Source organism: Arachis ipaensis, chromosome B4, assembly GCF_059453495.1.
Source record: "Arachis ipaensis isolate K30076 ecotype BB chromosome B4, ASM5945349v1, whole genome shotgun sequence".
Classification (NCBI taxonomy): domain Eukaryota; kingdom Viridiplantae; phylum Streptophyta; class Magnoliopsida; order Fabales; family Fabaceae; genus Arachis; species Arachis ipaensis.
Window position 1 is genome coordinate 76,831,165 of NC_142439.1, and position 11,351 is coordinate 76,842,515.

Genomic DNA, 11,351 nt, shown 5'->3' on the forward strand with positions numbered 1-11,351 from the left:
GATCTCAATTCAAAGAGGTTATATGTCACGTACCAACTAAAAATGTGTTGATCAAACGAGTTATGAGGGAGAAGCTTCAAACTGAATCCTATGATCCCTTTTCCAAGGCTCACATAAAGATTTAAGTAGATCCAAACCCCTTCCGGTAGTGAATGGATCTATGAAGTACAAAAGCTTTCCCTTAGCTACAACAAGCAGATTAACAAGAAGAAGAATTGCATTAACTCATTTGAATTACAATAGAGCTCCTCTCCCTAATGATGTGGTGTTTAGTTGATCATAGCTCTAGAAAACTTGGTGCAGGAAATTGTGATCATCAACAATGGTGCCAAAGACTTGGTGCTCTCAAACGTGAATCACACTTTGTCACAACTTCGCACAACTAACCAGCAAGTGCACTGGGTCATCCAAGTAATAAACCTTACATGAGTAAGGGTCAATCCCACGGAGATTGTCGGCCTGAAGCAAGCTATGATCACCTTGTAAATCTCAGTCAGGCGGATCTGAATGGTTATAGTGAATTGATAATTAAAACATAATTAAAATATAAACTAAGATAGAGATACTTATGTAATTCATTGGTGCGAGTTTCAGATAAGCATGTAGAGATGCTTTCATTCCTCCTGAACCTCTGCTTTCCTGCTGTCTTCATCCAATCATTCATACTCCTTTCTATGGAAAGCTGTATGTTAGGCATCACCGTTGTCAATGGCTACATCCTGTCCTCTCAGTGAAAATGGTCCAATGCGCTGTCACTGCATGGCTAATCATCTGTCGGTTTTCGATCATACTGGAATAGGATTTACTATCCTTTTGCATCTGTCACTACGCCCAGCACTCGCGAGTTTGAAGCTCGTCACAGCCACCCCTTCCCAGATCCTACTCGGAATACCACAGACAAGGTTTAGACTTTTCGGATCTCAAGAATGGCCGTCCATGGATTCTAACTTATACCACGAAGACTCTGATTAAGGAATCCCAGAGATACTCATTCAATCTAAGGTAGAACGGAAGTGGTTGTCAGGCACGCATTCATAGGTTGGAAATGATGATGATTATCATGATCATCACATTCATATTGAGGTGCGAATGAATATCTTAGAATCGGAATAAGCTTGAATTGAATAGAAAAACAATAGTACTTTGCATTAATTCATGACGAACAGTAGAGCTCCACACCTTAATCTATGGTGTGTAGAAACTCTACTGTTAAAAATACATAAGAACAAGGTCTAGGCATGGCCGAGAGGCCAACCCCCATGATCTAAGAACTAAACGTCCCCAGATGATCCAAAAGATGTAAATACAATAGTAAAAAGTCCTATTTATGCTAAAACTAGTTACTAGGGTTACAGAGATAAGTAAATGACGTAGAAATCAACTTCCGGGGCCCACTTGGTGTGTGCTTGGGCTGAGCATGAAGATTTCACGTGGAGAGGTCGTTCTTGGAGTTGAACGCCAGTTTGTAACGTGTTTCTGGCGTTTAACTCCAGAATAGGGCAGAGATCTGGCGTTGAACGCCAGTTTGCGTCATCTAAACTCGGGAAAAGTATGGACTATTATATATTTCTGGAAAGCCCTGGATGTCTACTTTCCAACGCAATTGAGAGCACGTGATTTGAAGTTCTGTAGATCCAGAAAATACACTTTGAGTGCAGGGAGGTCAGAATCCAACAGCATCTGTACTCCTTCTTCAACCTCTGAATCTGATCTTTGCTCAAGTCCCTCAATTTCAGCCAGAAAATACCTGAAATCACAGAAAAACACACAAGCTCATAGTAAAGTCCAGAAATGTGATTTTTATTTAAAAAACTAATAAAAATATGCTAAAAACTAACTGAATTATACTGAAAACTATGTAAAAACAATGCCAAAAAGCGTATAAATTATCCGCTCATGACAACACCAAACTTAAATTGTTGCTTGTCCCCAAGCAACTGAAAATCAAATAGGATAAAAAGAAGAGAATATACTATAAATTCCAAAATATCAATGAAACTTAGCTCCAATCAGATGAGCGGGACTTGTAGCTTTTTGCCTCTTGAATAGTTTTGGCATCTCACTTTATCCATTGAAGTTCAGAATGATTAGCATCTATAGGAATTCAAAGTTCAGTTAGTGTTATTGATTCTCCTAGTTCAGTATGTTGATTCTTGAACACAGCTACTTTATGAGTCTTGGCCGTGGCCCTAAGCACTTTGTTTTCCAGTATTACCACCGGATACATAAATGCCACAGACACATAACTGGGTGAACCTTTTCAGATTCTGACTCAGCTTTGCTAAAGTCCCCAATTAGAGGTGTCCAGGGTTCTTAAGCACACTCTTCTTCTGCTTTGGACCTCGACTTTAAACGCTCAGTCTCAAGTTTTCACTTGACACCTTCACGCCACAAGCACATGGTTAGGGACAGCTTGGTTTAGCTGCTTAGGCCAGGATTTTATTCCTTTAGGCCCTCCTATCCACTGATGCTCAAAGCCTTGGATCCTTTTTATTTACCCTTGCCTTTTGGTTTTAAGGGCTATTGGCTTTTTCTGCTTGCTTTTTCTTTTTCTTTCTCTCTCTTTTTTTTTCGCCATTTTTTTCTTTTTTTTTCGCAAGCTTTTTGTATTCACTGCTTTTTCTTGCTTCAAGAATCATTTTTATGATTTTTTAGATCATCAAATAACATTTCTCCTTTTTCCTTATTCTTCAAGAGCCAACATATTTAATATTCATAAACCATAATATCAAAAGACATATGCACTATTCAAGCATTCATTCAGAAAACAAAAAGTATTATCACCACATCAAAATAATTAAACTAGTTTCAAGGATGAATTCGAAACCATGTACTTCTTGTTCTTTTATTTTTAAAACAGTTTTCATTTAAGAGATGTGATGGATTCATAGGACATTCATAGCTTTAAGACATAGACACTTAAACACTAATGATCATATAATAAAGACACAAACATCAATAAAACATACGGCTCAAAAATTGAAAAACAGTAAAATAAATAGACAAGGAGATTAAGGAACGAGTCCACCTTAGTGAGGGTGGCGTCTTCCTCTTCTTGAAGAACCAATGGTGCTTTTGAGCTCCTCTATGTCTCTTCCTTGTCTTTGTTGCTCCTCCCTCATAGCTCTTTGATCTTCTCTAATCTCATGGAGGATGATGGAGTGCTCTTGGTGCTCCACCCTTAGTTGTCCCATATTAGAACTTAATTCTCCTAGGGAGGTGTTGATTTGCTCCCAATAGTTTTGTGGAGGAAAGTGCATCCCTTGAGGCATCTCAGGGATTTCATGGTGAGGAATTTCCTCATGCTCATGTTGAGGTTCATGATCTCTTATTTGCTCCATCCTTTTCTTAGTGATGGGCTTGTCCTCTTCAATGAGGATGTCTCCCTCTATGTCAATTCCAGCCGAATTGTAGAGGTGGCATATGAGGTGAGGAAAGGCTAACCTTGCCCAAGTGGAGGACTTGTAAGCCACCTTGTAAAGTTCTTGAGGTATAATATCATGAACTTCCACCTCCTCTCCAATCATGATACTATGGATCATGATGGCTCGGTCTATAGTAACTTCAGACCGGTTACTAGTAGGAATGATCGAGCATTGAATAAACTCTAACCATCCTCTAGCCACTGGTTTGAGGTCATGCCTTCTTAGTTGAACCGGCTTGCTTCTTGAGTCAATTTTTCATTGAGCTCCTTCCTCACATATGTCTATGAGGACTTGGTCCAGCCTTTGATCAAAGTTGACCCTTCTTGTGTAGCGGCGTGCGTTCTCTTCCTTCATTGGCAAGTTGAACGCCAGCCTTACATTTTTCGGACTGAAATCTAAGTATTTCCCCCGAACCATGGTAATCCAATGCTTTGGATTCGGGTTCACACTTTGATCATGGTTCCTAGTGATCCATGCGTTCGCATAGAACTCTTGAACCATTAGGATCCCGACTTGTTGAATGGGGTTGGTGAGGACTTCCCAACCTCTTCTTTGGATCTCAAGTCGGATCTCCGGATACATATTCTTCTTGAGCTAGAAAGGAACCTTAGGGATCACTTTTTTCTTGGCCACAACTTCATAGAAGTGGTCTTGATGGACTTTTGAGATGAATCTCTCCATCTCCCATTACTCAGAGGTGGAAGAAATTGACTTCCCTTTCCTCTTTCTTGAGGATTCTCTGGCCTTAGGTGCCATCAATGATTATGGAAAAACAAAAAAAGCTATACTTTTACCACACCAAACTTAGAATGTTGCTCGTCCTCGAGCAAAAGAAGAAGAAGAAGAGATTAAGGAGAGGGAGAGATTTGTGTGTTTCGGCCAAGGGGGAGAAGAGAGGGTAGTGTTGTGTGAAAATGAAGAAGGAATGAGGGGTTTATATAGTGGAGGGAGAGGGGTTAGGGTTCGGTCATTTAGGGTGGGTTTGGGTGGGAAAGTGATTTTGAATTTGGAGGTAGGTGGGGTTCATGGGAAAGTGTGGTGGAGGTGATTGGTGAAAGGGTGTGGGGAAGAGTGGTTGAGTTGATTGGTGAAGGGTGTTTGGGGAAGAGGATTATTGGATTGTGTGAAGAAGAGGGGGAAGGTGAGTTGAGGTAGGTGGGGATCCTGTGGGGTCGACAGATCCTGAGGTGATCCTGTGGGGCCCACAAATCCTGAGGTGTCAAGGATTTCACATCTCTGCACCTTTTAGGCGTGTAAAATGCCCTATGCATGCAATCCTGGCGTTTAACGCCACTTCCATGCTTGGTTCTGGCGTTAAATGCCCAAATGTAGCTTGTTTCTGGCGTTAAACGCCAGCTCTATGCCTGTTTCTGGCGTTTAACGCTAGCCTTCCTCTGGGTGCAATCCTGGCATTTAAACGCCAGACTGCTGCTTGTTTCTGGCGTTTAACGCCAGTTGAATGCTCTGTTCTGGCGTTAAACGCCAGTCTGGTGCTTGTTTTTGGCATTAAACGCCCAGAATGGTGCCAGACTGGGAGTTTAACGCCCATTCTGCTACCCTTACTGGCGTTTAAACGCCAGTAAGCTCTTCCTCCAGGGTGTGCAGTTTTTCATTCTGTTTTTCATTCTATTTTTTTTTTAGTAGTTTTTGTGACTCCACATGATCATCAACCTAATAAAATATGAAATAAACATGAAAATAAAAATAATATAGATATAATTAAATATATTGGGTTGCCTCCCAACAAGCGCTTCTTTAATGTCAATAGCTTGACAGTGAGCTCTCATGGAGCCTCACAGATGTTCAGAGCATTGTTGAGACCTCCCAACACCAAACTTAGAGTTTGGATATAGGAGTTCAACACCAAACTTAGAGTTTGGTTGTGGCCTCCCAACACTAAACTTAGAGTTTGACTGTGGGGGCTTTGGTTGACTCTGCAGTGAGAGAAGCTTTTCATGCTTCCTTTCCATGGTTACGGAAGGAGAACCTTGAGTCTTGAACACAAGGTAGTCTTCATTCAGTTGAAGGACCAACTCTCCTCTGTCCACATCAATCACAGCTTTTGCTGTGGCTAGGAAGGGTCTTCCAAGGATGATGGATTCATCCTCATCCTTCCCAGTGTCTAGGATTACGAAACTAGCAGGGATGTAGAGGCCTTCAACCTTTACTAACACGTCCTCTACTTGTCCGTAAGCCATTTTCATAGATTTGTCTGCCATCTCTAATGAGAAATTGGCAGCCTGTACCTCAAGGATTCCCAGTTTCTCCATTACAGAGAGTGGCATTAAGTTTATTCCTGACCCCAGGTCACACATAGCCTTCTCAAAGGTCATGGTTCCTATGTTACAGGGAATTAGGAATTTACCAGGATCCTGTTTCTTTTGAGGTAATTTCTGCCTATCCAATGCATTCAGTTCATTGGTGAGCAAGGGAGGTTCATCTTCCCAAGTCTCATTACCAAATAATTTGGCATTCAACTTCATGATTGCACCAAGGTACTTGGCAACTTGCTCTTCAGTAACATCTTCATTCTCTTCAGAAGAAGAATACTCATCAGAGCTCATGAAGGGCAGAAAGAGGTTCATTGGAATCTCTATGGTCTCTAGATGAGCCTCAGATTCCTTTGGTTCCTCTAAGGGAAACTCCTTATTGCTCACTGAACGTCCCAGGAGGTCTTCCTCACTAGGATTCACGTCCTCCTCCTCTTTTGTGGGTTCGGCCATTTTGGTTATATCAATGGCCTTGCACTATCTCTTTGGATTCTCTTCTGTATTGCTTGGGAGAGTACTAGGAGAAGTTTCAATGACCCTTTTACTCAGCTGGCCTACTTGTGCCTCCAATTTTCTGATGGAGGACCTTGTTTCATTCATGAAACTCAAAGTGGCCTTAGATAGATCAGAGACTATATTTGCTAAGCTAGATGGATTCTGCTCAGAATTCTCTGTCTGTTGCTGAGTGGATGATGGAAAAGGTTTGCGATTGTTAAACATGTTTCTTCCACCAATATTAAAACCTTGTTGAGGCTTTTGTTGATCCTTCCATGAGAAATTTGGATGATTTCTCCATGAGGGATTATAGGTGTTTCCATAAGGTTCACCCATGTAATTCACCTCTGCTATTGCAGGGTTCTCAGGATCATAAGCTTCTTCTTCAGAAGATGCCTCTTGAGTACTGTTGGATGCAGCTTGCATTCCATTCAGACTCTGAGAAATCATATTGACTTGCTGAGTCAATATTTTGTTCTGAGCCAATATGGCATTCAGAGCATCAATTTCAAGAACTTCCTTCCTCTGAGGCGTCCCATTACTTACAGGATTCCTCTCAGAAGTGTACATAAACTGGTTGTTAGCAACCATGTCAATGAGTTCCTGAGCTTCTGCAGGCGTTTTCTTTAGGTGGATGGATTCACCTGCAGAATGGTCCAGTGACATCTTTGATAACTCAGACAGACCATCATAGAATATATCCTGGATGGTCCATTCTGAAAGCATGTCAGATGGACACTTTTTGGTCAGTTGCTTATATCTCTCCCAAGCTTCATAGAGGGATTCACCTTCTTTCTGTCTAAAGGTTTGAACATCCACTCTAAGCTTACTAAGCTTTTGAGGAGGAAAGAACTTGGCTAAGAAAGCCGTGACCAGCTTATCCCAAGAGTTCAGGATATCTTTAGGTTGAGAGTCCAACCATATTCTAGCTCTGTCTCTCACAGCAAACGGGAAAAGCATGAGCCTGTAGACCTCGGGATCTACCCCATTGGTCTTAACAGTATCACAGAGCTGCAAGAATTCAGTTAAGAACTGAAAAGGATCTTCAGATGGAAGTCCATGAAACTTGCAGTTTTGTTGCATCAAAGAAACTAGTTGAGGTTTAAGCTCAAAATTGTTTGCTCCAATGGTAGGGATGGAGATGCTTCTTCCATGTAATTTGAAATTTGGTGCAGTAAAGTCACCAAGCATCTTCCTTGCATTGTTATTATTTTTAGCCATGTCTCCTTCTTTTTCAAAAATTTCTGTCAGATTTTCTCCAGAGAGTTGAGCTTTAGCTTCCCTTAGCTTCCTCTTCAGAGTCCTTTCAGGTTCAGGATCGGCTTCAACAAGAATTTTCTTATCCTTGTTCCTGCTCATATGAAAAAGAAGAGAACACAAAAGAAAATATGGAATCCTCTATGTCACAGTATAGAGATTCCTTATGCAAGTATAAGAAGAGAAGAATATAAGAAGGAGAAGAGGAAAATTCGAACACAGAGAGGGAGATGGGGTTTGAATTTTGGGTGGAAGAGAAGTGTTAGTAGATGAATAAATAAATAGAAGGAGATGAGAAAGAGAAGAATTCGAAAATTTAAATAAAATAAAATAAAAACATTTTAAAATTAAAGTTAAAGTTCAAAAATTAAAATTGAATTCAAATTAAAATAAAACAATTAGTTAATTAAAAAGAAAATTTGAAAAAGAGGGAAGGATTTTCGAAAATTAGAGAGAGAGAGTTAGTTAGGTAGTTTTGAAAAAGATAAGAATCAAACAAAAAGTTAAGTGGTTAATTGAAAAAGATTTGAAAATCAAATTTGAAAAGATAAGAAGTTAGAAAATATTTTGAAATCAAATTTTGAAAAAGATGTGATTGAAATTTATTTTGAAAAAGATTTGAAAAAGAAGATATGATTGCAATTTATAAAAAAAAACACATGATTGAAAAGATATGATTGAAGAAGAAATTAAAAAGATTTAATTTTGAAAAAGATTTTGAAATTAGCAATCAAAAAGATATGATTGAAAATTAAAAAGGTATGATTTTGAAAATTAAAGTTGATTACTTGACTAACAAGAAACAAAAAGATATGATTTTAAAATTTAAAGATTGAACCTTTCTTAATAGGCAAGTAACAACTTGAAATTTTTTAATCTAAAAATTAAATGTTAGTGAGATTTTCGAAGATATGAAGTAAGAATAGGAAAAAGATTTTGAAAATCAAATTTTTTTTTTAAATTTCGAAAATATATAAAAATAAATGAAAAAGATTTGATTTTTGAAAAAGATTTGAAAAGATAGAATTTTGAAATTGAAATTTATGAGTAAAACAAGGAAGGATATATTTTTTATTTTTGAATTTTTAATGATGAAAGAGAGAAACACAAAATTGACACAAAACATAGAAATTATGAATCAAAACAACTAATGCATGCAAGAACACTTTGAATGCAAAGATGAACACCAAGAACACTTTGAAAGTATGTATTTTTGAAAAATTTTCAATAAAAGAACACATGCAAGACACCAAACTTAGAAATTTTTAATATTTAGACACTAAGAAATTGAAAATGCATATGAAAAACAAGAAAAGACACAAAACAAGAAAATATGAAGATCAAACAAGAAGACTTGTCAAGAACAACTTGAAGATCATGAAGAATGCAATGCATGGATTTTCGAAAAATGCAAGAAAGAGATAAACATGCAATTGACACCAAACTTAAAAACTGACACAAGACTTAAACAAGAAACATCAAATATTTTTGGTTTTATGATTTTATTAAATTTTTTGGTATTTTTCGAAAATTAATTGGAATAAGAAAAATAAGGATTTCAAAATTTTTAATAGAAATTCCAGGAATCTTGCAATGTTAGTCTAAAGCTCCAGTCCAGGAATTAGATATGGCTTACTAGCCAGCCAAGCTTTCAGTGAAAGCTCCGGTCCAAAACACTAGACATGGCCAATGGCCAGCCAAGCTTCAGCAGATACAAATCAGACATACAACAACTGATACTTCATCCAACTTCATATGCTGATAAGTGGAAGCCTCGGTCCAAATGAATTAGACATGGCTTTACAGCCAGCCAGGCTTCAATGTGCTTCATGAAACTCTAGAATTCATTCTTAAAAATTCTGAATAAGAATATATTTTTGAAAATATTTATTTTGTTGTTATTTTTTTTTTCGAAATTAAGAATAATAAAAACAAAAATCTTAAAATTAAAATAAATTTACCTAATCTGAGCAACAAAATGAACCGTCAATTGTCCAAACTCGAACAATCCCCGGCAACGGTGCCAAAAACTTGGTGCACGAAATTGTGATCATCAACAATGGCGCCAAAGACTTGGTGCTCTCAAACGTGAATCACACTTTGTCACAACTTCGCACAACTAACCAACAAGTGCACTGGGTCGTCCAAGTAATAAACCTTACGTGAGTAAGGGTCAATCCCACGGAGATTGTCGGCCTGAAGCAAGCTATGGTCACCTTGTAAATCTCAGTCAGGCGGATCTGAATGGTTATAGTGAATTGATAATTAAAACATAATTAAAATATAAACTAAGATAGAGATACTTATGTAATTCATTGGTGCGAGTTTTAGATAAGCATGTAGAGATGCTTTCGTTCCTCCTGAACCTCTGCTTTCCTGCTGTCTTTATCCAATCATTCATACTCCTCTCTATGGCAAGCTGTATGTTAGGCATCACCGTTGTCAATGGCTACATCCTATCCTCTCAATGAAAATGGTCCAATGCGCTGTCACTGCATGGCTAATCATCTGTCGATTCTCGATCATACTGGAATAGGATTTACTATCCTTTTGCATCTGTCACTACGCCCAGCACTCGCGAGTTTGAAGCTCGTCACAGCCACCCCTTCCCAAATCCTACTCGGAATACCACAGACAAGGTTTAGACTTTCCGGATCTCAAGAATGGCCGTCCATGGATTCTAACTTATACCACGAAGACTCTGATTAAGGAATCCCAGAGATACTCATTCAATCTAAGGTAGAACGGAAGTGGTTGTCAGGCACGCGTTCATAGGTTAGGAATGATGATGATTGTCACGATCATCACATTCATATTGAGGTGCAAATGAATATCTTAGAATTGAAATAAGCTTGAATTGAATAGAAAAACAATAGTACTTTGCATTAATTCATGAGGAACAGCAGAGCTCCACACCTTAATCTATGGTGTGTAGAAACTCTATTATTGAAAATACATAAGAACAAGGTCTAGGCATGGCCGAGAGGCCAGCCCCCATGATCTAAGAACTAAACGTCCCCAGATGATCCAAAAGATGTAAATACAATAGTAAAAAGTCCTATTTATGCTAAAACTAGTTACTAGGGTTACAGAGATAAGTAAATGATGCAGAAATCCACTTCCGGGGCCCACTTGGTATGTGCTCGGACTGAGCATGAAGCTTTCACGTGTAGAGGTCGTTCTTGGAGTTGAACGCTAGTTTGTAACGTGTTTCTGGCGTTTAACTCCAGAATAGGGCAGAGAGCTGGCGTTGAACGCCAGTTTGCGTCGTCTAAACTCGGGCAAAGTATAGACTATTATATATTGCTGGAAAGCCCTGGATATCTACTTTCCAACGCAATTGAGAGAGCGCCATTTGAAATTCTGTAGCTCCAGAAAATCCACTTTGAGTGCAGGGAGGTTAGAATCCAACAGCATCTGCAGTCCTTCTTCAACCTCTGAATTCGATCTTTGCTCAAGTCCCTCAATTTCAGCCAGAAAATACCTGAAATCACAGAAAAATACACAAGCTCATAGTAATGTCCAGAAATGTGATTTTTATTTAAAAAACTAATAAAAATATGCTAAAAACTAACTGAATTATACTAAAAACTATGTAAAAACAATGCCAAAAAGCGTATAAATTATCCGCTCATCAAAACTCAAAGAGAAAAATAAAGTACATGAAAAGTAAAACTAAGTACAAAGAAGAAAGAAAAGTAGTTAGAGTTTCCCAATTCGGATCCCTAATCTCGATCCTCTGATCCTCTTTCTAAGCTCAAAACTTTTCGTATATATATTACTCTTCTGATCTTCAAATGAGTCCTCAAGTACTTGGATGTGGGCCCTTGGCCTTAGTTGAAGCAAGTTAGGAGTTACGCAGGCCCTTTCTGACGTTAATGTTGGCATTAGTAGGGTAACGTTA

The 11,351-nt window shown here is 38.5% G+C and overlaps 1 non-coding gene across 1 annotated transcript; it reads left to right on the top strand.

The window, feature by feature from the left end:
* The first annotated feature begins 6,914 nt into the window (after positions 1–6,914).
* Positions 6,915–7,018, top strand: LOC148568014 (small nucleolar RNA R71). Its single transcript, XR_015882151.1, has one exon. It is a non-coding gene; the product is annotated as a small nucleolar RNA R71 (small nucleolar RNA).
* Positions 7,019–11,351: the final 4,333 nt, after the last annotated feature.